General features: G+C 38.1%; 1 long non-coding RNA gene across 1 annotated transcript; it reads left to right on the top strand.

Annotated features, from left to right (window-relative positions):
• The first annotated feature begins 106 nt into the window (after window positions 1-106).
• On the top strand, window positions 107-13,181 carry LOC140047010 (uncharacterized). The gene is made up of 3 exons (XR_011844894.1): window positions 107-188; window positions 12,202-12,580; window positions 12,904-13,181. It is a non-coding gene; the product is annotated as an uncharacterized lncRNA (long non-coding RNA).

Raw genomic sequence — 13,181 nt, 5'->3', positions numbered from 1 at the left:
AATAATGACACATGTTTGTTGCAGTCCGAAAAAAAGCGATAAGTTGGTGCCAGTAAACTGAAGTAGGTACAGTATTTGCTACCCTATTTGCTAAGGCATTATAATTCAATTCATGGAAATACTCCGAATTTTCGAGTAACATGTGGAATTGGTGGTTCGCTGCCCGGCAAGCTTTGGACCGGCGTGAAGTTGGTTACTTATTCCTTATTCGATATTCAATTTTTTTTGTGAAGTTGGATCCTTATTCGACATTCACATTCACATGTATGGGGCGCAATATGTGTAATATTTTAATTAAATGATTTTATACTTACGGCTTAGATTAACTAGGGCTATGATTTATAGTAGGGCTATAACTTCGTTATAAACGGCATGGGCCGGTATGACGATACATGGGTTGGGGCGAGTAGGGTCCAGTCATTTCAGAAAAATACCTCTTACCCCGGTCCATGCCGTCTAGCTGTCATTTTACGCCATTTTAAAACGTTACTACAATTTAAGGTTTTCATAAAAAATGCAATGTAAACGTATGATGTATAGGGCTATAATTACGTTATAAACGGCATGGACCGGGATGACGATACATTGGTTGGGGCTAGTAGGGTCCAGTAGTTTCAGAAAAATACCATTTGACCCGGTCCAGGCCGTCTAGCTGCCATTTCACGCCATTTTAAAACCTTACTACAATTTAACGTTTTTATAAAAAATGCAATATAACCGGATGAAATATAGGGCTATAATTACGTTATAAACGGCATGGACCGGGATGACGATACATGGGTTGGGGCGAGTAAGGTCCAGTCATTTAAGAAAAATACCTCTTACCCCGGTCCTTGCCATCTAGCTGTCATTTTACGCCATTTTAAAACGTTACTACAAATTAACGTTTTCATAAAAAATGCAATGTAAACGTATGATTTATAGGGCTAAAATGACGTTATAAACGGCATGGACCGGGATAACGATACATGGGTTGGGGCCAGTAGGGTCCAGTCATGTCAGAAATATACCTCTTACCCCGGTCCATGCCGTCTAGCTGTCATTTTACGCCATTTTAAAACGTTACTACAATTTAAGGTTTTCATAAAAATGCAATGTAAACGTATGATGTATAGGCTATAATTACGTTATAAACGGCATGGACCGGGATGACGATACATGGGTTGGGGCAAGTAGGGTCCAGTCAATTCAGAAAAATACCACTTGCCCCGGTCCATGCCGTCTAGCTGTCATTTTACGCCATTTTAAAACGTTACTACAATTTAAGGTTTTTATAAAAAATGCAATGTAAACGTATGATTTATAGGGCTATGATTACGTTATAAACGGCATGGACCGGGATGAATATACATGGGTTGGGGCTAGTCTGGTCCAGTTGTTTCAGAAAAATACCACTTGCTCCGGTCCATGCCGTCAAGCTGTCATTTTACGCCATTTTAAAACGTTACTAAAATTTACGTTTTTTTAAATAAAAAATTCAATATAACCGGATGATATATAGGGCTATAATTACGTTATAAACGGCATGGACCGGGATGACGATACATGGGTTGGGGCGAGTAGGGTCCAGTCATTACAGAAACATACTTCTTGCCCCGGTCCATGACGTCTAGCTGCCATTTTACGCCATTTTAAAACGTTACTACAATTTAACGGGTTTTTTTTAAATAAAAAATGCAATATAACCGAATGATTTATAGGGCTATAATTACGTTATAAACGGCATGGACCGGGATGACGATACATGGGTTGGGGCGAGTAGGGTCCAGTCATTTCAGAAAAATACGACTTGCCCCGGTCCATGCCGTCTAGCTGTCATTTTACGACATTTTAAAACGTTACTACAATTTAAGTTTTTTTAAATAAAAAATGCAATATAACCGAATGATTTATAGGGATATAATTACGTTATAAACGGCATGGACCGGGATGACGATACATGGGTTGGGGCGAGTAGGGTCCAGTCATTTCAGAAAAATACCACTTGCCCCGGTCCATGCCGTCTAGCTGTCATTTTACGCCATTTTAAAACGTTACTAAAATTTACGTTTTTTTAAATAAAAAATACAATATAACCGAATGATTTATAAGGCTAAAATTACGTTATAAACGGCATGGACCGGGATGACGAGACATGGGTTGGGGCAAGTATGGTCCATTCGTTTCAGAAAAATACCACTTTCCCCAGTCCATGCCGTCTAGCTGTCATTTTACGCCATTTTAAAACGTTACTACAATTTAACGTTTTTAAAATAAAAAATGCAATATAAACGCATGATATAATAGGGCTATAATTACGTTATAAACGGCATGGACCGGGATGACGATACATGGGTTGGGGCGAGTAGGGTCCAGTCATTTCAGAAAAATACGACTTGCCCCGGTCCATGCCGTCTAGCTGTCATTATACGACATTTTAAAATGTTACTACAATTTAAGTTTTTTTAAATAAAAAATGCAATATAACCAAATGATTTATAGGGATATAATTACGTTATAAACGGCATGGACCGGGATGACGATACATGGGTTGGGGCGAGTAGGGTCCAGTCATTTCAGAAAAATACCACTTGCCCCGGTCCATGCCGTCTAGCTGTCAATTTACGCCATTTTAAAACGTTACTACAATTTAAGGTTTTCATAAAAAATGCAATGTAAACGTATGATTTATAGGGCTATAATTACGTTATAAACGGCATGGACCGGGATGAAGATACATGGGTTGGGGCAAGTAGTGTCCAGTCAATTCAGAAAAATACCACTTGCCCCGGTCCATGCCGTCTAGCTGTCATTTTACGCCATTTTAAAACGTTACTACAATTTAACGTTTTTAAAATAAAAAATGCAATATAAACGCATGATATAATAGGGCTATAATTACGTTATAAACGGCATGGACCGGGATGACGATACATGGGTTTGGGCGAGTAGGGTCCAGTCATTTCAGAAAAATACGACTTGCCCCGGTCCATGCCGTCTAGCTGTCATTTTACGCCATTTTAAAACGTTACTACAATTTAAGGTTTTCATAAAAAATGCAATGTAAACGTATGATGTATAGGGCTATAATTACGTTATAAACGGCATGGACCGGGATGACGATACATTGGTTGGGGCTAGTAGGGTCCAGTAGTTTCAGAAAAATACCACTTGACCCGGTCCAGGCCGTCTAGCTGCCATTTCACGCCATTTTAAAACCTTACTACAATTTAACGTTTTTATAAAAAATGCAATATAACCGGATGAAATATAGGGCTATAATTACGTTATAAACGGCATGGACCGGGATGACGATACATGGGTTGGGGCGAGTAGGGTCCAGTCATTTAAGAAAAATACCTCTTACCCCGGTCCATGCCATCTAGCTGTCATTTTACGCCATTTTAAAACGTTACTACAAATTAACGTTTTCATAAAAAATGCAATGTAAACGTATGATTTATAGGGCTAAAATTACGTTATAAACGGCATGGACCAGGATAACGATACATAGGTTGGGGCCAGTAGGGTCCAGTCATTTCAGAAATATACCTCTTACCCCGGTCCATGCCGTCTAGCTGTCATTTTACGCCATTTTAAAACGTTACTACAATTTAAGGTTTTCATAAAAATGCAATGTAAACGTATGATGTATAGGCTATAATTACGTTATAAACGGCATGGACCGGGATGACGATACATGGGTTGGGCAAGTAGGGTCCAGTCAATTCAGAAAAATACCACTTGCCCCGGTCCATGTCGTCTAGCTATCATTTTACGCCATTTTTAACGTTACTACAATTTAATTTTTTTTTTTTTTTATAAAAAATGCAATATAACCGGATGATATATAGGGCTATAATTACGTTATAAACGGCATGGACCGGGATGACGATACATGGGTTGGGGCGAGTAGGGTCCAGTCATTTCAGAAAAATACCACTTGCTCCGGTTCATGCCGTCTAGCTGTCATTTTAAGCCATTTTAAAACGTTACCGGTACTACAATTTAATTTTTTTAAATACAAAATGCAATATAACCGAATGATTTATAGGGGTATAATTACGTTATAAACGGCATGGACCGGGATGACGATACATGGGTTGGGGCTAGTAGGGTCCAGTCGTTTCAGAAATATACCACTTGCCCCGGTCCATGCCGTCTGGCTGCCATTTCACGCCATTTTAAAACCTTACTACAATTTAACGTTTTTATAAAAAATGCAATATAACCGGATGATATATAGGGCTATAATTACGTTATAAACGGCATGGACCGGGATGACGATACATGGGTTGGGGCAAGTAGGGTCCAGTCAATTCAGAAAAATACCACATGCCCCGGTCCATGCCGTCTAGCTATCATTTTACGCCATATTAAAACGTTACTACAATTATAGCCCTATAAATCATACGTTTACATTGCATTTTTTATGAAAACCTTAAATTGTAGTAACGTTTTAAAATGGCGTAAATTGACAGCTAGACGGCATGGACCGGGGCAAGTGGAATTTTTCTGAAATGACTGGACCCTACTCGCCCCAACCCATGTATCGTCATCCCGGTCCATGCCGTTTATAACGTAATTATATCCCTATAAATCATTTGGTTATATTGCATTTTTTATTTAAAAAAACTTAAATTGTAGTAACGTTTTAAAATGTCGTATAATGGCAGCTAGACGGTATGGACAGGGGCAAGTGGTCTTTTTCTATAATGACTGGACCCTTCTCGCCCCAACCCATGTATCGTCATCCCGGTCCATGCCGTTTATAACGTAATTATAGCCCTATATATCATCCGTTTATATTGCATTTTTTATAAAAACGTTAAATTGTAGTAACGTTTTAAAATGTCGTAAAATCGCAGCTAGACGGCATGGACCGGGGCAAGTGGTATTTTTCTGAAACGACTGGACCCTACTAGCCCCAATCCATGTATCGTTATCCCGGTCCATGCCGTTTATAACGTAATTATAGCCCTATAAATCATTCGGTTATATTGCACTTTTTATAAAAAAAGACGTTAAATTGTATTAATGTTTTAAAATTGCGTAAAATGGCAGCTAGACGGCATGGACCGGGGCAAGTGGTATTTTTCTGAATTGACTGGACCCTACTTGCCCCAACCCCGTGTATCGTCTTCCCGGTCCATGCCGTTTATAACGTAATTATAGCCCTATAAATCATACGTTTATATTGCATTTTTTATGAAAACCTTAAATTGTAGTCACGTTTTAAAATGGCGTAAAATGACAGCTAGACGGCATGGACCGGGGTAAGATGTATTTTTCTTAAATGACTGAACCCTACTTGCCCCAACCCATGTATCGTCATCCCGGTCCATGCCGTTTATAACGTAATTATAGCCCTATTATATCATGCGTTTATATTGCATTTTTTATTTTTAAAACGTTAAATTGTAGTAACGTTTTAAAATGGAGTAAAATGACAGCTAAACGGCATGGACCGGGGCAAGTGGTATTTTTCCGAAATTACTAGACCCTACTCGTCCCAACCCATGCATCGTCATCCCGGTCCATGCCGTTTATAACGTAATTATAGCCCTATAAATCATACGTTTTTAGTGCATTTTTTATTTTTAAAAACCTTAAATTGTAGTAACCTTTTAAAATGGCGTAAAATGAAAGCTAGACGGCATGGACCGGGGCAAGTGGTACTTTTCTATAATGACTGGACCCTACTCGCACCAACCCATGTATCGTCATCCTGGTCCATGCCGTTTATAACGTAATTATAGCCCTATATATCATCCGGTTATGTTGCATTTTTTATTTTAAAAAACGTTAAATTGTAGTAACGTTTTAAAATGGCGTAAAATGATAGCTAGACGGCATGGACCGGGGCAAGTGGTATTTTTCTGAATTGACTGGACCCTACTTGCCCCAACCCAGGTATCGTCATCCCTGTCCATGCCGTTTATAACGTAATTATAGCCCTGTAAATCATATGTTTATATTGCATTTTTTAATTTAAAAATCGTTAAATTGTAGTAACGTTTTAAAATGGCGTAAAATGACAGCTAGACTGCATGGACCGGGGTAAGAGGTATTTTTTTGAAATGACTGGACCCTACTCGTCCCAACCCATGTATCGTCATCCCGGTCCATGCCGTCTATAACGTAATTATAGCCCTATAATTATATCATCCGGTTATATTGCATTTTTTATAAAAACGTTAAATTGTAGTAAGGTTTTAAAATGGCGTAAAATGACAGCTAGACTGCATGGACCGGGGTAAGAGGTATTTTTCTGAAACTACTGGACCCTACTAGCCCCAACCCATGTATCGTCATCCCAGTCCATGCCGTTTATAACTTAATTATAGCCTTATAAATCATTCGGTTATATTGCATTTTTTATTTTAAAAAATTAAATTGTAGTACCGGTAACGTTTTAAAATGGCGTAAAACGACAGCTAGACGGCATGGACCGGGAAAAGTGGTATTGTTATGCAATGACTGGACCCTACTCGCCCCAACCCATGTATCGTCATCCCGGTCCATGCCGTATAAAAAATAATTATAGCCCTATAAATCAATCGGTTATATTGCATTTTTTATAAAAAAAACGTTAAATTTTAGTAACGTTTTATAATGGCGTTAAATGATAGCTAGACGGCATGGACCGGGGCAAGTGGTATTTTTCTGAAATGACTGGAGCCTACTCGCCCCAACCCATGTATCGTCATCCCGGTCCATGCCGTTTATAACGTAATTATAGCCCTATATGTCATCCGGTTATATTCTATTTTTCATTTAAAAAAAACTTAAATTGTAGTAACGTTTTAAAATGGCGTAAAATGGCAGCTAGACGGCATGGACCGGGGCAAGTTGTATTTTTCTGAAACGACAGGAACCTACTAGCCCCAACCCATGTATCGTCATCCCGGTCCATGCCGTTTATAACGTAATTATAGCCCTATATATCTTCCGGTTATATTGCATTTTTTATAAAAAAAAAACTTAAATTGTAGTAACATTTTAAAATGGCGTAAAATGGCAGCTAGACGGTATGGACCGGGGCAAGTGGTACTTTTTTATAATGACTGGATCCTAATCGCACCAACCCATGTATCGTCATCTCGGTCCATGCCGTTTATAACGTAATTATAGACCTATAAATCATTCGGTTATATTGCATTTTTTATAAAAAAAAACGTTAAATTGTAGTAACGTTTTAAAATGGCGTAAAATGATAGCTAGACGGCATGGACCGGGGCAAGTGGTATTTTTCTGAATTGACTGGACCCTACTTGCCCCAACCCATGTATCGTCATCCCGGTCCATGCCGTTTATAACGTAATTATAGACCTATAAATCATTCGGTTATATGGCATTTTTTATAAAAAAAACACGTTAAATTGTAGTAACGTTTTAAAATGGCGTAAAATGATAGCTAGACGGCATGGACCGGGGCAAGTGGTATTTTTCTGAATTGACTGGACCCTACTTGCCCCAACCCATGTATCGTCATCCCGGTCCATGCCGTTTATAACGTAATTATAGCCCTATAAATCATATGTTTACATTGCATTTTTTATGAAAACCTTAAATTGTAGTAACGTTTTAAAATGGCGTAAAATGACAGCTAGACGGCATGGACCGGGGTAAGAGGTATTTTTCTTAAATGACTGGACCCTACTCGCCCCAACCCATGTATCGTCATCCCGGTCCATGCCGTTTATAACGTAATTATAGCCCTATATTTCATCAGGTTATATTGCATTTTTTATAAAAACGTTTAAATTGTAGTAAGGTTTTAAAATGGCGTGAAATGGCAGCTAAACGGCATGGACCGGGTCAAGTGGTATTTTTCTGAAACTACTGGACCCTACTAGCCTCAACCCATGTATCGTCATCCCGGTCTATGCCGTTTATAACGTAATTATAGCCCTATAATCATTCGGTTATATTGCATTTTGTATTTAAAAAAAAATTAAATTGTAGTACCGGTAACGTTTTGAAATGGCGTAAAATGGCAGCTAGACGGCATGGACCGGGGCAAGTGGTATTTTTCTGAAACGACAGGACCCTACTAGCCCCAACCCATGTATGGTCATCCCGGTCCATGCCGTTTATAACGTAATTATAGCCCTATAAATCATACGGTTATATTGCATTTTTTATTTAAAAAAAACTTAAATTGTGGTAACGTTTTAAAATGGCGTAAAATGGCAGCTAGACGGCATGGACAGGGACAAGTGGTATATTTCTGAAACGACTGGACCCTACTAGCCCCAATCGATGTATCGTTATCCCGGTCCATGCCGTTTATAACGTAATTATAGCCCTATAAATTATTCGGTTATATTGCATTTTTTATAAAAAAAGACGTTAAATTGTATTAATGTTTTAAAATTGCGTAAAATGATAGCTAGACGGCATGGACCGGGGCAAGTGGTATTTTTCTGAATTGACTGGACCCTACTTGCCCCAACCCCGTGTATCGTCTTCCCGGTCCATGCCGTTTATAACGTAATTATAGCCCTATAAATCATACGTTTATATTGCATTTTTTATGAAAACCTTAAATTGTAGTCACGTTTTAAAATGGCGTAAAATGACAGCTAGACGGCATGGACCGGGGTAAGATGTATTTTTCTTAAATGACTGGACCCTACTCGCCCCAACCCATGTATCGTCATCCCGGTCCATGCCGTTTATAACGTAATTATAGCCCTATTATATCATACGTTTATATTGCATTTTTTATTTTTAAAACGTTAAATTGTAGTAACGTTTTAAAATGGAGTAAAATGACAGCTAAACGGCATGGACCGGGGCAAGTGGTATTTTTCCGAAATGACTAGACCCTACTCGTCCCAACCCATGCATCTTCATCCCGGTCCATGCCGTTTATAACGTAATTATAGCCCTATAAATCATACGTTTATAGTGCATTTTTTATTTTTAAAAACCTTAAATTGTAGTAACCTTTTAAAATGGCGTAAAATGACAGCTAGACGGCATGGACCGGGGCAAGTGGTACTTTTCTATAATGACTGGACCCTACTCGCACCAACCCATGTATCGTCATCCCGGTCCATGCCGTTTATAACGTAATTATAGCCCTATATATTATCCGGTTATGTTGCATTTTTTATAAAAAAAGTTAAATTGTAGTAACGTTTTAAAATGGCGTGAAATGGCCGCTAGACGGCATGAACCGGGTCAAGTGGTATTTTTCTGAAACAACTGGACCCTACTAGCCCCAACCCATGTATCGTCAGTCTGGTCCATGCCGTTTATAACGTAATTATAGCCCTATAAACCATTCGGTTATATTGCATTTTTTATTTAAAAAAACGTTAAATTGTAGTAACAGTAACGTTTTAAAATGGCTTAAAATGACAGCTAGACGGCATGGACCGGGGCAAGTGGTATTTTTCTGAAATGAATGGACCCTATTCGCCCCAACCCATGTATCGTTATCCCGGTCCATGCCGTTTATAACGTAATTATAGCCCTATATATCATCCTGTTATATTGCATTTTTTATTTAAAAAAACGTTAAATTGTAGTAACGTTTTGAAATGGCGTAAAATGATAGCTAGACGGCATGGACCGGGGCAAGTGGTATTTCCTGAATTGACTGGACCCTACTTGCCCCAACCGATGTATCGTCATCCCGGTCCATGCCGTTTATAACGTAATTATAGCCCTATAAACCATTCGGTTATATTGCATTTTTTATTTAAAAAAACGTTAAATTGTAGTAACGTTTTAAAATGGCGTAAAATGATAGCTAGACGGCATGGACCGGGGCAAGTGGTATTTTTCTGAATTGACTGGACCCTACTTGCCCCAACCCATGTATCGTCATCCCGGTCCATGCCGTTTATAACGTAATTATAGCCCTATAAATCATATGTTTACATTGCATTTTTTATGAAAACCTTAAATTGTAGTAACGTTTTAAAATGGCGTATAATGACAGCTAGACGGCATGGACCGGGGTAAGAGGTATTTTTCTTAAATGACTGGACCCTACTCGCCCCAACCCATGTATCGTCATCCCGGTCCATGCCGTTTATAACGTAATTATAGCCCTATATTTCATTAGGTTATATTGCATTTTTTTATAAAAACGTTAAATTGTAGTAAGGTTTTAAAATGGCGTGAAATGGCAGCTAGACGGCATGGACCGGGTAAAGTGGTATTTTTCTGAAACTACTGGACCCTACTAGCCCCAACCCATGTATCGTCATCCCGGTCCATGCCGTTTATAACGTAATTATAGCCCTATAAATCATTCGGTTATATTGCATTTTGTATTTAAAAAAATTAAATTGTAGTAACAGTAACGTTTTAAAATGGCTTAAAATGACAGCTAGACGGCATGGACCGGGGCAAGTGGTATTTTTCTGAAATGAATGGACCCTACTCGCCCCAACCCATGTATCGTTATCCCGGTCCATGCCGTTTATAACGTCATTATAGCCCTATATATCATCCTGTTATATTGCATTTTTTATTTTAAAAAACGTTAAATTGTAGTAACGTTTTGAAATGGCGTAAAATGATAGCTAGACGGCATGGACCGAGGCAAGTGGTATTTTTCTTAATTGACTGGACCCTACTTGCCCCAACCGATGTAGCGTCATCCCGGTCCATGCCGTTTATAACGTAATTATAGCCCTATAAATCATTCGGTTATATTGCATTTTTTATATAAAAAAAACGTTAAATTGTAGTAACGTTTTAAAATGGCGTAAAATGATAGCTAGACGGCATGGACCGGGGCAAGTGGTATTTTTCTGAATTGACTGGACCCTACTTGCCCCAACCCATGTATCGTCATCCCGGTCCATGCCGTTTATAACGTAATTATAGCCCTATACATCATACGTTTACATTGCATTTTTTATGAAAACCTTAAATTGTAGTAACGTTTTAAAATGGCGTAAAATGACAGCTAGACGGCATGGACCGGGGTAAGAGGTATTTTTCTGAAATGACTGGACCTTACTCGCCCCATCCCATGTATCGTCATCCCGGTCCATGCCGTTTATAACGTAATTATAGCCCTATAAATCATACGTTTACATTGCATTTTTTATGAAAACCTTAAATTGTAGTAACGTTTTAAAATGGCGTAAAATGACAGCTAGACGGCATGGACCGGGGTAAGAGGTATTTTTCTGAAATAACTGGACCCTACTCGCCCCAACCCATGTATCGTCATCCCGGTCCATGCCGTTTATAACGTAATTATAGCCCTATATTTCATCCGGTTATATTGCAATTTTTATAAAAACGTGAAATTGTAGTAAGGTTTTAAAATGGCGTGAAATGGCAGCTAGACGGCATGGACCGGGGTAAGAGGCATTTTTCTGAAATAACTGGACCCTACTAGCCCCAACCCATGTATCGTCATCCCGGTCCATGCCGTTTATAACGTATTTATAGCCCTATAAATCATTCGGTTACATTGCATTTTTTATTTTAAAAAATTAAATTGTAGGACGGGTAACGTTTTAAAATGGCGTAAAATGACAGCTAGACGGCATGGACCGGGGCAAGTTGTATTTTTCTGAAATGACTGGACCCTACTCGCCCCAACCCATGTATCGTCATTCCGGTCCATGCCGTTTATAACGTAATTATAGCCCTATATATCATCCTGTTATATTGAATTTTTTATTTAAAAAAACGTTAAATTGTAGTAACGTTTAAAATGGCGTAAAATGACAGCTAGACGGCATGGACCGAGGCAAGTGGTATTTTTCTGAAACGACAGGACCCTACTAGCCCCAACCCATGTATCGTCATCCCGGTCCATGCCGTTTATCACGTAATTATAGCCCTATAAATCATCCGGTTATATTGCATTTTTTATTTTAAAAAACGTTAAATTGTAGTAAGGTTTTAAAATGGCGTAAAATGACAGCTAGACGGCATGGACCGGGGCAAGTGGTATTTTTCTGAAACGACTGGACCCTACTAGCCCGAACCCATGTATCGTCATCCCGGTCCATGCCGTTTATAACGAAGTTATAGCCCTATAAATCATAGCCCTAGTTAATCTAAGCCGTAAGTATAAAATCATTTAATTAAAATATTACACATATTGCGCCCCATACATGTGAATGTGAATGTCGAATAAGGATCCAACTTCACAAAAAAAATTGAATATCGAATAAGGAATAAGTAACCAACTTCACGCCGGTAAGCTTTGGAATTTACAATTCGTTTTACAAGCATGTCATAAGACGCCATTTTAAGGACGAGTATAACAATCGGCAACCTCCTGCAGTTGACGATGGAAACATCAGTAATAAGTATGCCTGGAGAAAACGAGGATGCCAATTGAGGATGAAGTAGAACTAGGCCTCCTAGACTAGGAGACTGACGAAGTTAATGAAGAAAAAAACTATTATAACGGGGATGATTTATCAACTGACGATAGTAGTAGTGATAATTCTAGTATTGTTATACTGTTAATGATTGTTTAATATTAATTATCTTGCTGATGCTCAGCAAGAAGGCCTACTAACTAGAGGATGAACAAGCAGATAATAGTATAAAAAATGCTGATTTCTTTCTACTAAAATTAAAGGAGAGAAACAAGATTCCACAGGTAAGCCATTTTGCTTTAAAATTACAACAATTATGCATTTTAAACTATTTTTTATTAGAGAAATACGTCTATTTCCTAGGCCTTGCTGGTACTGTTATATACAGGACTATTAGCTATAGTAACTATAGGACTTGGGTACTAGGCCTAGGCCTAGGCATTATACACTCTAAGTTTATGTTGCATTTTTTTGTGACCAATTTCATTGTATACAAATAACATTTTTTTTGTTAGGCTGCATAGCTCCCCAACTAAAGCACAACTTAGTTTTTAAACATATTAAAACTTGAATATAAAAAATATTAAATCAATATTATTTTCTTTAGGTGGTTGCAGTGCAATCGATTATTCAAAGCACAAACAGTTTGATTACCCAGATTCTTTCATCAGTTGAAACTGAAGTGCTAACTGCTCTACCGTTGTGTGAATATAAGGATATTGACAATCTATTTTAAGTAAAACATTTCTCAAAATAAGTATTTTTAAGAATATTAAAATAGAATTGACTTCAATTCAAGCAAAAATAGTCTTGATAGGATATAGTATGATATTGACTTCTTATCTTAAGTAAAACATTTCTCAAAATAAGTATTTTTAAAAATAT

The sequence above is a fragment of the Antedon mediterranea genome, chromosome 4, assembly GCF_964355755.1.
Source record: "Antedon mediterranea chromosome 4, ecAntMedi1.1, whole genome shotgun sequence".
NCBI lineage: Eukaryota > Metazoa > Echinodermata > Crinoidea > Comatulida > Antedonidae > Antedon > Antedon mediterranea.
The sequence above is the reverse complement of the archived record's forward strand: the minus strand, read 5'-3'. Positions and strand labels throughout refer to the sequence as shown.